This window comes from Saccostrea echinata, unplaced genomic scaffold, assembly GCF_033153115.1.
Source record: "Saccostrea echinata isolate AGI-Se365-2 ecotype Australia unplaced genomic scaffold, CSIRO_AGI_Sech_v1 ptg000033l, whole genome shotgun sequence".
Classification (NCBI taxonomy): Eukaryota; Metazoa; Mollusca; class Bivalvia; order Ostreida; family Ostreidae; genus Saccostrea; species Saccostrea echinata.
The window spans coordinates 18,556,547-18,570,673 of record NW_026889782.1 but is presented as its reverse complement, the minus strand read 5'-3'; positions in this window follow the sequence as shown (position 1 = coordinate 18,570,673).

Genomic DNA, 14,127 nt, shown 5'->3' with positions numbered 1-14,127 from the left:
TCTGCTTGCTTTGGTAACTAAGGTTTGTTAAGATTGTACTACAGGGTTCGCTCCAAACTTCCATTGCTTACTTTTCTTTGTTTCTCAATAGGAAGATTCTGTGGGTGGTTCAACATAATCGTTCGCTTCCCCGTTGGGCGTAGCTTTGTTCATGAAAGGTTCTTTATACTTGCGTATTTTTTTTTGGAACTCTGCAAACTCTCTCTTAACCTCATCGTAGAATGTCATCGTAGATTTCTTAATAGTTAGAATCACGTATCCCTCGCAGTTGTTCTGTTTTTTTCCGAGGCAGCATGTATTTGCAAACCGAGCACTGAAATCCAAAGCCTGAATGCGTAGGAGTTAAGTGTTGTTCTGCTTGCTGTTGGTGGCTGAACTCCCTGCCATCACACAACGTGCACTTGAACCTTTGCATCTGCAATGCATTAAATTTAGAACCTGACTATTTGTTGCATAGGATACAGAGGATTAAAAATATACAAATCAAATATATACAGATCATCAACATTTTATGAAATCAAAACTTAAATATCTTTTATTTTTTGGCATATTTGTCAAGAAAAAAAGCGAAAAATTATATTGTTAAATAATCATATAATTAGCATCTATTTTTATACCATGTTGGTTTATTTTCACCAACATACAATTTCAGTCGGTTGTGGTGCAAAGTATCCCCTTGTGCTGGTGAGATTTTTTTTAACTTTGTATAAAACATCGTTTATTTTTTGCGTGACTACATATGGGCCAGCCCAGTTCTTAAAAAGTTTTCTTGATAGGCCTGGTTTAGGGTTGGGGTAAACACCCAAACTGCATCACCTTCAGAATAAATGTGTTGATGCACTTTTGTATTGTATTCTCGTAGGATTTTACTAAAACTTAAGTTGATGCTATTTTTTTTGCAAAATTGCGAGTCTTGTTAATCTTTCTTGCTAAATTACAAGCACACTCAGTAACGTTCTGATTTGTTTCAGGTTTAGGTTTCCCCAACATTAAATCAACAGGAAAGTTTATTGGGCGACCAAACACCATTTCACAAGGTTTAACACCTGTAGACTCATGGACCGAGGATCTATAGGCGAGCATTAAGAGGGGCATCAATTCATCCCAGTTTTTCTGGTTTTCATCTACATAAACCGATAACATGTTTTCAATAGTTCGGTTTGTCCTCTCAATCATGCCGTCCGATTGAGGACGATAAGGAGTGATCCTTGTCTTTTCTATACCAAGTATTTCGCACATCTCTTGAAATACTTCTGACTCGAAAGTTTGACCTTGGTCAGAATGTTTTTGCATTGGTGTTCCAAATATAATAACATAATCAACAATTCTCTGTGCTACTGTTGTAAACTTTTTTTATTTTAGATTGGTATGGCATCAATCCATTTCGTAAAATAATCCCCCGCCACTGAAAGATATGCTTTTTTTCTATGTAATGGAAAGGGGTCCTAAAATATCTACAGCCCATCGCTCCATAGGAGCACCTACATGGTAAGTTTGTAAAGAAGTTTTTGGATGCTTATTAGGAGATTTTCTCGATGCACAAACGTTGCACATTTTACAATGGAATTGTATATTTTGACGCATCTTGTGCCAAAAGTACCCATCTCTAGCTTTTGACTAGAGATGTTTTAAAACCTAAATGACCCTCAGACACATCATCACGAATCCCCTTAATTACTTCATTAATTAGGGGTTTTGGTAAAACAGTTTGAAACTTGGGATTAACATCTTCCCATTTGCGATACAGGGTTCCTCCCATGATTGAGAGTGAGTCAAAACTATTTCAGTTATATTTACAGGACTTACTTGTATGTGAAATTTCCTCCCAAGTGGGTTTTTGACCTGACTTTACCCATTTGATAATTTCTTTTAAATCAGTCTTTTTGTTGTAAAGAACTGATATCATTATTTTCACTTTTAACTGTTTCATTTTTGTTGTATTTTATTTTCCGTTTGTTTTGTAGGGATATCAAGGGGGAGAGCAGATTGAAAGCCAGATCTGGTTGCATGCAGCAGAACAGTTTGCAGGTGTTTTTAAGCTATAAGTATTTTTGTTAGTCTCTTACCTAACAATTTTGTTCAATTCCTTGTCTGTGCCCATAGTCCCAGTTTTAGACTCATCGGAATAAACAATTTTATCATGAACACAATATGAATTTACCTTGTATCATCCTTCTGCCGAGCTACAGTATTTACAGTTACATTCAGTACATGGCCTATGAAATAATGCGTCTGCATTATGAGAATGGCCTGCCCTATGTTCTATGTCCAAGTCATATGACTCATATGATATGAGGATAGGAACCCTCAGGGTTCTTGAAATTAAGTAACCAGGTCAGTGATCCGTGGTCTGTCGTGACCTCAAAGCGTCTCCCATATAAATAGTGATGAAAATCTTTGATGGAATAAACTATGGCTTGGCTGCAATAATGTAGCCCTCTCCAATTTTTTTTTTTTTTTTTTTTTTTTTTTTGGGGGGAGAGGGCTACAACTCCTTAGGATCTCCGTAATGGTGCAAGTGCGGGAGTGATTCACTACCGCACAGATTTCGGCTCAAATTAGTAGTAAGTGGCTATTTTATTGACATATCTTACCCGATCTCATAAAATGTAATTATGTAAGACATGAGTTGATCCAAAAATATACAGAACAATCGGTATATCAGTTATTTTTCGTGTATGTCAACTTAACAACTTAAATTTCTCCGCCATGTTTACTGACCTTGATCGATTTTATTTTGGGACAACCAATGAGAATTCGGGATCTAGGGGAGCGGATCGTATAGGATTTCCCTTATTTTAAGCATAAATATCACTGTTTATGAAAAAAATGTCCCATGGAATGCTTTTATTTATCGATGTTTAGTGATATCATACAACACAAACATTTATCAACACCGACATTTACTTTATCAAGTGATTCTAAATATCAAGCGCAAGTCTCCGTACATCACGCGAGAACTGGCATGGCTGCTGAAGTGAACGACTGGTAAACACGCAGATTTATTTTACTTGGTTTTCGCGTATAAAGGGCTATGATGTTGATAGTGAATAAAAATTCCGTCTCATTGGAAGTAAGTTGAATGCAAAAACAATTTATTTTGCCTGCATTCGCCCGTATCTAAAAGATATATTTGCACCATAACGGAGATGCAGTGGAATTGTAGCCCTCTCCTGAAAATATCAGATTAAAAAAAATCGGAGAGGGCTACATTATTGCAGCTAACTATGGCTAACAGATGATGATCTCTACTTGTGACACAGTAGTGGCGTTCAGATGCGCTAAAAGTTTTACTATAACAACATAATTCTTTCTTCGCAATCTTGATTCCGTGATAAAACCGCCCCCATCCCAATATTGGAAGCATCTGTGTCTAATGTAGTGGTCTCGGAGGTGCTGGGCACGGATTGCCCTGCTACCTCCGACTACGCACCTACTGTGACGTGTACCTGTCCTCGCTCTCTTTTTCCGTTATCTGCTGTAGAGTACGGACGTCTGTATGTCAGCTCCGTCATTATTGTATTTGTACATGCATGTATAGTATATAGCGGGCACTAATAAACCGCGGATTAATTTTACCATAGTGTTTTCTCTACTCCGCCAACACCGTACTTGGTCATTAATAGTAGTATAGTAGAGAAACGCTATATTGGCACGGCGTACCCGGGTATTTTAGTTAACTGCGGGGTAATTCCTGGCCTGCACGTGTAAGTGTCCGTCGCCATCTTGGATATTTTCCGAGATGTAAGGTAGCAGTATTTGTTATATTTTTATTTTTTATATACGTTTATACTTGCGTCTCTTGTTTAGCGGATTAACCGCCTCATGTAAAGTTATATTTGAGCCGTGTTAGTGGTTGTCGGGCATAATGGACCGTGATTTCAGTTCCTTTGATTTGGGGAGGGGGACTTTGAGGCCTAGTGGGGACTGGGACGCTCGTGTTGGGGAAAATGACCAAGAGGGTCTGGGGAGTACCCCGGGAGGGCGCAGTCCGCGGGAAGTCCCGCCTTCCGGAAGCGTGAGGTTTGCTCCGGGTGTGTGTAGCACACCGATGCCCAGGGGGAGGGTGCCCCGGATAATGTCACCCGGTATGGGGGCGGAGACATGTTTACACGGGGGGCTGATTCTGATGGGTCTTTGGAGACACCCGGTTTCCAGCAGTTTTATTCCCTGCTTCAGGAACGACAGACTATCCTGGAGGAGGTCGTTGATCGAATTTAAGGGGAAATTGGTCCAATTCAGAGTGACCTTGGTGCGGTCTGTATGTCAGCAGAGTAGACAGCCTTGGTCAGGATGTAGGAGCTCTGCGGGGCGATATAGGTTCATTAGAAGCCAATGTTACTTTTCAGATGGGGACCCTGAAAACCGACGTGACGTCTCAAATGGGTTCTATGGAATCAAACATGGGGACTCAGTTAAGTGAAAAATAACTCAAATGCTTGCGGGAATGATGAAATCTGACAAACCGCAGGAGCTCAAGGTCACTGCTAGTCCGTCTGTAATGACTAGTAGCCAGGGGAGTCCCTGGGTTTCTAACTCATTGCCAGAGCAGTGCCTTCCCGTTGAGCAGCCCATAGCTAGTTTGTCGAGTCCCGGACCCGTTTCTATCCATAATTCTGAGGTCACGTCTGTTTCCGCATCTCAAGGTCAGCTACTTCAATAGGCTACAGTAGTCTTGGCTCGGCCTTGCCGAGTACTATTACATTTGGCTCGTTCTTATCGGGGGACACAATGAGTGGGGGGTATCCTATACATCCCAGCATGGGCCCATCCGTCCCGGGTCATGTTGCTGGGGGTATGGGCATGCCACTTTTAGCACCCACTGCATCTGTGTATTCTAGGGCAGCTAACTTGGGTAGTCAGGGCTCTGGCTACTATGGTGGATTGGTTGGGCAGTCATTTGTACCTGGAATAGGAGGTTGGTCTTGGGTACCCGAAGGTCACGCTTTAATGACTACTGCAGATACCTCCCAATATCCGAGTTCAATTCCTCCTGGTACTCGGAGTAGCGTGAGCAGAAATATTTAAGCTGAAATAAATAGAGGATATTCAATGTTTTGTAGTTAGATATGGAATTTATTTCACGAGTGGGACAGGATTTTTAATATTTTCACGAGTGCGAAGCACGAGTGAAAATGTCAAAAAATCCTGTCTCACGAGTGAAATAAATTCTGTATCCAACTACAAAACATTGAATTTTCTGTTTATTACATTTTCTTTGATTTTTCCCTTTGCCTTTCTCTTTTCTTAACACAGTTTCATAGGCTGTGGCGTCATAGTTGTAGCAGTTAAGAAGTCATAGCTTGGCAGTTGTGAGATTGAAAACATTGTAACATAGATTTTAGCAACATATCTGGGAAGAAATTGGCAGTTTTGATCTCTGTCAAGATGGTTGAGTTTCTATCTCAATCTTGTTACATGCCAGAAATTATATTTTACTTACTTTGATATCCTTTCACACTGTGGGAGAATATCACTTTTATTCAATGAATAAAACACAGTATTTCACTGTTGAAAATGTAATAAAGTGGATGAAGTACAATGGGGATGTACAGTGGGGACCATTCTATTCAAAGTTCTCTACAATCGCTGAATACCATCAGTGGGGTGACTCCGATCGTCTGTTTGACATTGGAGGGAACAGCGCTCGAGTACTTCGATATCCTTCTTCGCGGGGGGGGGGGGGGGGGGGGCTGTTAAGTTTCCGAGAAGTTGTCCTCCGGATGGAGGAGAGGTTTAGGAAAAGTTCCTTAAGGGCAGCCTCACAGCTGGAATTAACCTCGATAGCCCAAAAGCCAGAAGTAACCATGGAACAATGGGCAGATAGAGTCATGGACACTGCCCAGAAGGCCTTTGGTGGCGGAACCTCGCCAGAAATATTCCAGGAGCAGCTCATTGTTAGATTTGCTCTTGGCTGCAGTGATGGTGAGGCGGGTCAACAGTTGATCAACAATCCCCCATATACTCTGGCGGAGGCAATAAAAAGAGGAAAAACTTACCAGTTAAGCCGCCGAGCAGTGGTTCTTCGTCCACGTGTCGTAAGGTCCTTTTCATCAGATCGGGAGCGTGAAGGGCGGAGAGATTCTCGCTCGCCCCCTGCTCACCGGCGTAAGCTCTCAGACTCCGAGTGCCGAGATAAGTCAGAGAAGCGGAGAACTGGTTCCACTTTCGACTCTAGGGAGAGTAGTAGGGGCCGTAGACCTATGAGGGGGAAATCAGCGAGTCAAGGAGTTCAGGGACAGTAGTTTTGTTATGAATGCAAAGAACCGGGACACATACGGCGGAATTGTCCGCGTAGGAGCAACCCAGAGTCCCTGTGCTCGTGTCTGAAAAAAGTCTGCCGAGACTAGGGCTAGGGAGCGTTCGTCTAGTGCTTATAGGGTGATCTTTTCTGATACTCCAAATGTCAAGGCTACTTATGTTATTCCCTTTATAAGGTCAGGTAGTCAAAGTATAGGCTTAGGTGCGTCCCTATACAGATAGAAGGCCAGCAAATAAAGGCAACTATTGATACTGCAGCTGACATCACGATAATCTCGGGGAAGGTGTACAACTCATTGAGGCCGCAGCCCGAGATTGTTAGGGACACTAATGTGAGGCGAGGGGGCTGGTATGACCGCCTAGTACCTCGGAAATTTAAATCTTCGCATCGGGGATTATGATTTTGCTCACCCGATTTATGTTGGCCCCTTACAAGACGAAATGCTTCTGGGAATAGATTTCCTGCGTGCACATGGTGGAGAAGTTTCCTGTGAAGCCGGTACATTAAGGGCCAAGGGCATTGACACTATTTTCGCCCTGAGTGCTGATGAGACAGTGCCAGTACTCGATGCGGTTTCAGTCCGCAGAGTGCGGGTCCCTCCGCACACTGCCCAAGTTATCGAGTGCACCCTTAGTTCCGATATGCCAGAGTTTAAGCTGGAACCAGCCAGCATATTTCCGCCTGGTATAGTAGCTTCGCGGACATATAATGCCCCAGGAAATAAGGCCAAACTGTGTATACTAAACCTTACTGACAGACGTCTTATAATCAAAACTGGTACTAAAGTAGGGGAAGCTGCCCCTGCTATGTCTGTTAAGAGTACCGATCCCACAGTGCGCCGCATGTCAGCAGAGGGGGAGTCCAGTTATAAACATATAGCCCCACTCCTTGGTCAGTTAGGAAAGAGTGCGCCTGTGGAGGTGAAGTCTCAGGCTGTGGAGCTAGTTAAAGAATTTGCTGATGTCTTTGCTGTAGATGACCTTGACCTCGGAATTTTTTCCGAGATAGAGCATCGGATAGATACTGGCGATGCAATTCCCCCTTAAACAGAGGATGCGCCGCACTCCTACTGTGTTCCAGGGGGAGGAAGAGGGTCATCTAGACAAAAATGTTAGAGGCCGGAGTAATCCAGCCATCTTCAGACTGGGCGTCTGCCCCGGTCCTAGTCAGGAAGAAGGATGGTAGTGTCCGCTGATGCGTGGACTAGAGCCCTGAATAAGGTGACAGTCAAGGACAGGTACCCTCTACCGCTCATCGAAGAGTGCATGGACACGCTAGCGGGAAACCGCTGGTTTTCCAAACTGCCTTTATTACCAAATACGGAATATTCGAATTGACAAGAATGAGGTTCGGTCTGTACAATGCCCCTGCGACCTTCGCTAGGGCCATCAATCTGGTATTGCACAGACTTGACTGGAAAATTGCATTAGCTTTTCTCGATGATGTATTAGTGCTGGGGGTATCAGTACATGCTCACCTTCATAGCCTGAGACAAGTGTTTGAGCGATTCCGGGCATATGCTTAAGTTTAAGCCTCGGAAATGCGAGTTATTTAAATCTAAAGTTGAGTTCCTTGGTAGAACCGTGAGCGAGCACGGAGTCGAGATGGGGGATCAGTACATTGAGGCAGTACCTGTCTGGCCTGTTCCTTGCGACGTGAAGGGCATTTAGCGTTTCTTAGGCTTCGCAAACTATCACCGTAGTTTCATTCCCCAGTTCTCCAGAATTGCGGCTCCACTGTACGTGGTTACCGGGAAGAGTGGGTTCCGGTGGGGGCTAACAACAAAGTGCCTTCGAGGAACTCATCCAATTAATGACCAAACCCACAGTACTTGCTATTCCGAACAGTACAGGTCGCTTTATTCTGGATACTGACGCCTCGGATCATGCTGTAGGCGGGGAACTTACCCAAGTCAAGAATGGAAGAGAGTGAACAGTTGGGTATGGCAGCGCCGTGCTGTCATCTGAACAACGCAGGTATTTCACTACTAGAAAGGAGTTACTGGCGGTAATCTAAATCAAGTTTACCAGACAATTCTGCCATTACCTGCTGGGCGGGGAGTTCACAGTCCGGACAGACCACCATAGCCTGATCTGGCTAATGAACTTTAAGCATCCGTAGAACCAGATTGCCGCTGGTTAGAAGAGCTGAGCCAGTACAATATGCGGATAGTCCATCGCCCAGGCAAGAAGCATGTGAACACCGATGCGCTGTCTAGAGACGTACCAGACACGTGTCAGAGTTACTCTACTAAAATCAGAGTCGAAGATTTGCCATGTGGCGGATGCAGGTACTGCCGCCGAGCACATGAGCGGTGGCATGACTTTAATACCGAAATTGACGATGTAATTCCACTATCCCACCTCTTTGAGGAATCGCCTGTTAGAGCAGAGAATCAGTCCGCTGAGGGGGGTAATTATGAGATGTTAGATCCTACTCTCCGTCAGGCCAATGTGACGAGTACTTTGGAAGAGGTTCCGTTGACAGCAGGTGCCCTTGAACTTCCGAGTTTTGAAATCGCTGTCAATGGGGTATCGAGTTTATGTCCCGAGATTGAGGAAGTGAAGCCTCAAGTTTGTCGGGTATCTCAGGGTGACACTGCGGGAATTTCCCTATGCTCATATAGTCCTGCAGAGATGGCTCATAAGCAGAAATCAGGTGAGGCCATGTTTTACCTCAGACAGTACTTAGAGTCAGGGAGTTTACCTACCGAAAGTGATATGATTATCTGTAGTCCAGAAGAGAAATGTTATCTTCTAAAAAGAGACTGCTTTACACTGGACGAGACAGGTGTTATTTGGAGGGAACCGAGGAGTCTTAGATCCGAGGTCATGCACTTTTGTCATGACATTCCGTCGTCCGGTCACCAGGGTATACAAAGAACTAAAGAGAGATTTAAACAACAGTTCTATTGGTGGTGGATGGTCAAGGACATTAAGTTATATGTCAGGACATGCGACATTTGTGCCCGGAATAAGAAGGGTTCTTTGCCGAATAAATCGGAAATGAAAAGCTACCAGGCCGGAAGCCTCATGGAGAGAGTGCACTTAGAATTTCTTAGGCCGCTACCCCGAACAGATAGCGGAAATGAGTATATACTCATGATGGTAGATAACTTTACCAAGTGGGTTGAGTGCATTCCGCTCCCGTCTCAAAGAGCGGAGGTCACGGCCAGGTCAGCCATAAATGATTTCTTTTCGCGATTTGGCTATCCTTATAAAATTTTTACAGATCAGGGCCGTAATTTTGAAAGTGAGCTTTTCTGTAAAATCTGTACAATGTTAGGTATTCATAAGGCCCGGACCACGCTATACAGACCTTCTGGGAATGGCCAAGTAGAACGGTACAACCGCACCTTAATGGACGCGGTCCGTTGCTTGCTACATTGATGGTCAGCCTAAGACATGGGATATGTTTTTGGGTCCACTGGCTGGGGCATTGCGGTCGGCGGTGAATCGCCACACCGGATATACTCCAAATCGTCTAATGCTGGGTAGAGAAGTTGACATACCAGCAACCTTGATGTTTTTCCCATTCCCTTCGGAGTCTTTTCAAAATGGGGAGGAGGGTGAAGTTGACAGGTATGTACTTGATCTGGAACAGAACGTGCAGTGCGTGCATGACATTGCGCGCAAGAAACCGAAGGTCGCGCAAAAGGCAATGAAAAGGTCGCACGACATGAAGATCCGTACCCACAAGTTCAAGGTCGGAGATTTGGTGTATTGGCGCCGCAATGCGGGAAAGAATGTCGAGTCTATCTGGAAGGGTCCATGTATCATTACCGAAGCCAAATCCGTCACAGTATTTGTTGTCAAGTCTCGGAGAGAAGTCAAGGTCATGCAACATGACAAGTTAAAAATATGCGAGTCTAGACAACTCCCGAAATGGCTAGTATATAAAAGTAGGTTATCTGGAGAATCCGCAGACCGAGACCGAGTTCTCCTACGAGTGATGTAGCTAAGCCGCTGGGGGCCACAGGTTCAAGGGTAGGTCCTGGGGACCCAGGGAGTAAGGAAAAAACTAGAGTAGACCCGCAGCCAGCGGAACAAGTAGGTCCATATCTGGGTACCCTGAAACGGGTAAGGGAAATTTCAAACCAACCAAATAGGCCCAGTACGCCCAAGAAACCTAAAGCTACTAAGAAGACTAATTCGAAACAATATTGTGTGTGCCTCTAATCTAACCCTAAAGGTTTGATGGTCCAGTGCGACAGTTGCCGGGACTGTTCTTGGGTATAAGTGGGGATTATGATAAATCAGTACCTCAATATACTTGCCCCGAATGCAGTCCTGTCAGTGTTGGCAATCCCTAGGTTAGAATCCCGCAAGGGTGCGGAAACATGTGAAGCTGTTTGCTAGCGTGATTGTATATATGTTTGATCTTACTGCTGAGGAAGCAGATCTTTTTAATTATAAAGGGTTATTGTCCTGATGTTATAATAGATTCACTTAACGTGATGTTCTTGAGATTTATTTACCCCGATGTTCCAGGGAAGATGTATTGGAGCCAGTTCCAGGATAGGTCGTTCGCGACGGAGTCGCGGACGTGATATCATGCTAGATATCATGTTTGTCCTGGGCTCGGATGTCCGGATCCGGAAGTGCCGACCGAAGATGTCACCGGAGGACCACCTGATGAGGGACACAACGATGGACCCAGTGGTGGACCCGAGCGGACTCGGAAGAGGGATGCCCAGGACCAGACTGACGTGATGTATCCTGTGAACTGTGATTATTAACTGTTAATTTTTTTTATTAATTTCATAGTTTTATTATGGACATTAATGTGTAATTGATTATGTATAATTGCTTTTCCATGTGTAATGCCCTGCCTGCTAGGATTTAATTGTAATATTTTATGTCCATTATAATTTGTCCCATTGGAGCGGGCTTGGACGCCCTTTTTTAAAATGGGGAGGAGTGTAGTGGTCTCGGAGGTGCTGGGCACGGATTGCCCTGCTACCTCCTACCACGTGGTACACGACACGCACCTGCTGTGACGTGTACCATCCTCGCTCTCCTTTTCTGTTATCTGTTGCAGAGTACGGACAAGTCTCTGTCAGCTTCGTCATTACTGTATTTGTACATTTATATATAGTATATAGCGGGCACCAATAAATCGCGGATTAATTTTACCATAGTGTTTTTTCTGTTCCGCCATCACCGTACTTGGGTATTAAAAGTAGTGTAGTAGAGAAACGCTATACTGAGATAAATGTGCCATTAACATCTGGGTAAGATAATTTTGGTGAACTCGTTAGAGCACGCTTTAGCTTGTCGCAAAAATTCTGACAGTTTTCATCCCAAACAAATTTATGGTTTAACTCTGTCAATTTGTGTAAGGGCCTAGCTAAATCAGAAAGTTTATATTCAAATTTCCGATAGTAGGAACACAATCCAAGAAAACTTCTTGCTTGTTTAACATTGGATGGGATGGGCCAATTCTTTACCATTCAATTTTTGAAGGATCAGTAGAAATACCATTTTCCCCAACTATATGTCCTAAGATTGAGACCTCGTTTTGTAAAAGAGTACACTTTTTAGTATTTATCTTTGTTTGCCTCATGCAAATGTGTAGACTTGTCGCAAATTGTTTAAATGTTCACCAAAACTTTTTGAGAGGACTGTAATTACGTCAAAGTATACTATACTAAACAGATTTTCCATAACAAAATAGATAAAACTTTTTTCCCATGAGCCTCTCAAAAGTTAAACCGGCATTGCACAAGTCAAAAGGCATTTTACGAAATTGCTAGTGCCCGCCACGAGTATTGAAAATGCTGTTTTAGGAATATCTTCTGGAGCCATTTCGACTTGCCAGTATCCGCATTCTAAATCTATTTAGTAAGATTTCTGACTTCAAATGTTCAGGAAAATGTTCATTTGTTTCAATTTCTTGTTTGGTCAAAACATTTATAGATTGAGGAGTATTTTCAATGATCCCAATAGTATCTTCTAAGTTAGCCACAACTGTCCCTTTAAAAATTTTGACATTCTTATCACTTAAATTCATATAACGAACAGGTACTTCATCAGATTCAACTTTTTCCAAAATCTTTGGAACTAATATACCATGACTGTTTAACGTTTTGCCACAGGCTCTAACAAAGTGACTTTGTCATTAATCAAAGGGTTATCTACCTTAGCCGGGGCAATAAATTCACTGCGAGGGGGGTCTCTATAGTTTCTGCTAAAAGTACCTTGCAGCTTTGCATATTCAAAATTTCATGTGTAAAGCAAGAAACGTCCGTTTCCTTTATTCTAAGCTTCATTTTGTTCAATAATACATCACAGTTTTGGTTTTTCATGGAATCTAAACCTAAGATGCATTTGTTTTGGATATAAGCCACTAACACATTATGATTGACAATAAAATCTCCCACAGATATTTTCAATGGGCATTCCCCTAGAACAGAATGTTTCTCCCCACTAGCATGTCGAATAGACAAAGGAAGGATTCATATTTAATTTTCCCTTTCTGCAAGATTGGAGCTAATAATTGTTACACTAGCTCCTGTGTCGACCAGCATTGTAGTCTGTATGTTCTCAATTTTGCATACCATAAACATTCCTTCACCACAACCCTTTATGTCTCCTACATTCTCATTTTTGAGTAAATTTTCTGACTTTGCAGTTTTCTCAACATCGATTTCCGATTTATTATTCATTAAATTGTCATTCTCAGTTATATTAACTGTCTTTTGAGGACTCTCTTTAATAAATTCGTTCCTTCCTGTATGAAGAGGTCCTCTTGTTATGGCTTTATTTAGTAATGACTGGGGACTATCCCTGCCCTTAGTCGACTTCCGCCCCCTGAATTCGACACTGGGAAGTTTCCCTGGTTTGAGGATCGAAATCGACTATTTTGAGACTGTCTGTTTTGGTAATCATTTCGTGTATCAAAAGTGTTTGCATTAATGGATGTCTATGAACCTGAAAGTAATTGTTCTGTTGATCATTTTGTACACTCCTGAACAGAGGATGCACCTTGCTTGAACGAGAAAAAGATGGTCTTCAGTCATTACATCTTTTAAGAGTGATCTTATCTCTTTTGTCAGGGATTGAAGATCATCTCTTAAAACCTTATTTTCTTGTTTGATTGAGGCAAAGAGATTGGTATCCATATCTTGATGTATGGCATTGATTGCTATGTAGTTTTTGGAGACCAGGTCTTCCAACCGTTATTAGCAGATCTATTTTTGTATTCATATGAAGCAGAATTTGTTCAAAATCTTTTACGTGAAAAGAAGAAAACACTTGCTGTGGCCTTCAACTCGACATTTAGATATATTGAGGACGTATTGTCAATAAACAATGGTTATTTCCATCCTTATGTCGACATGATATATCCCGGTGAGCTTGAGATAAAAGGTGCCACAGAGTCTGACACATCTGTTTCGTATTTGGATATTTTATTAGAAAAAGACGTTAATGGTGATCTAACAACAAAACTTTATGATATACGTGATGACTTTAACTTTTCAATCGTCAACTTCCCTTACCTTGGCAGCAATTTTCCCTTATCACCTACATACTGGGTTTATATCTCTCAGATGATTCGATATGCCAGAGCATGCTCTACGTATGCATAAATTATAAAACGAGGGAGGTAAGATATAGACAAACAAGAATATCAGCAGTCTCGTTAAAAGTCATCATTTCGTACGTTCTATGGTCGATACAATGACCTTGTCAGCAAATACAATCTATCATTAAGTCAAATGTTGACTGACTTTTTTCAATCTAATTGTTAGGCCATTATTTACACACTGAAATGTCGACGGATTTTTCCATTATTTCCCGATCATGACAATGAGCACACTGCGGTTGTGACCGGTCGGCAGGGGATGCTCACTCCTCCATGGC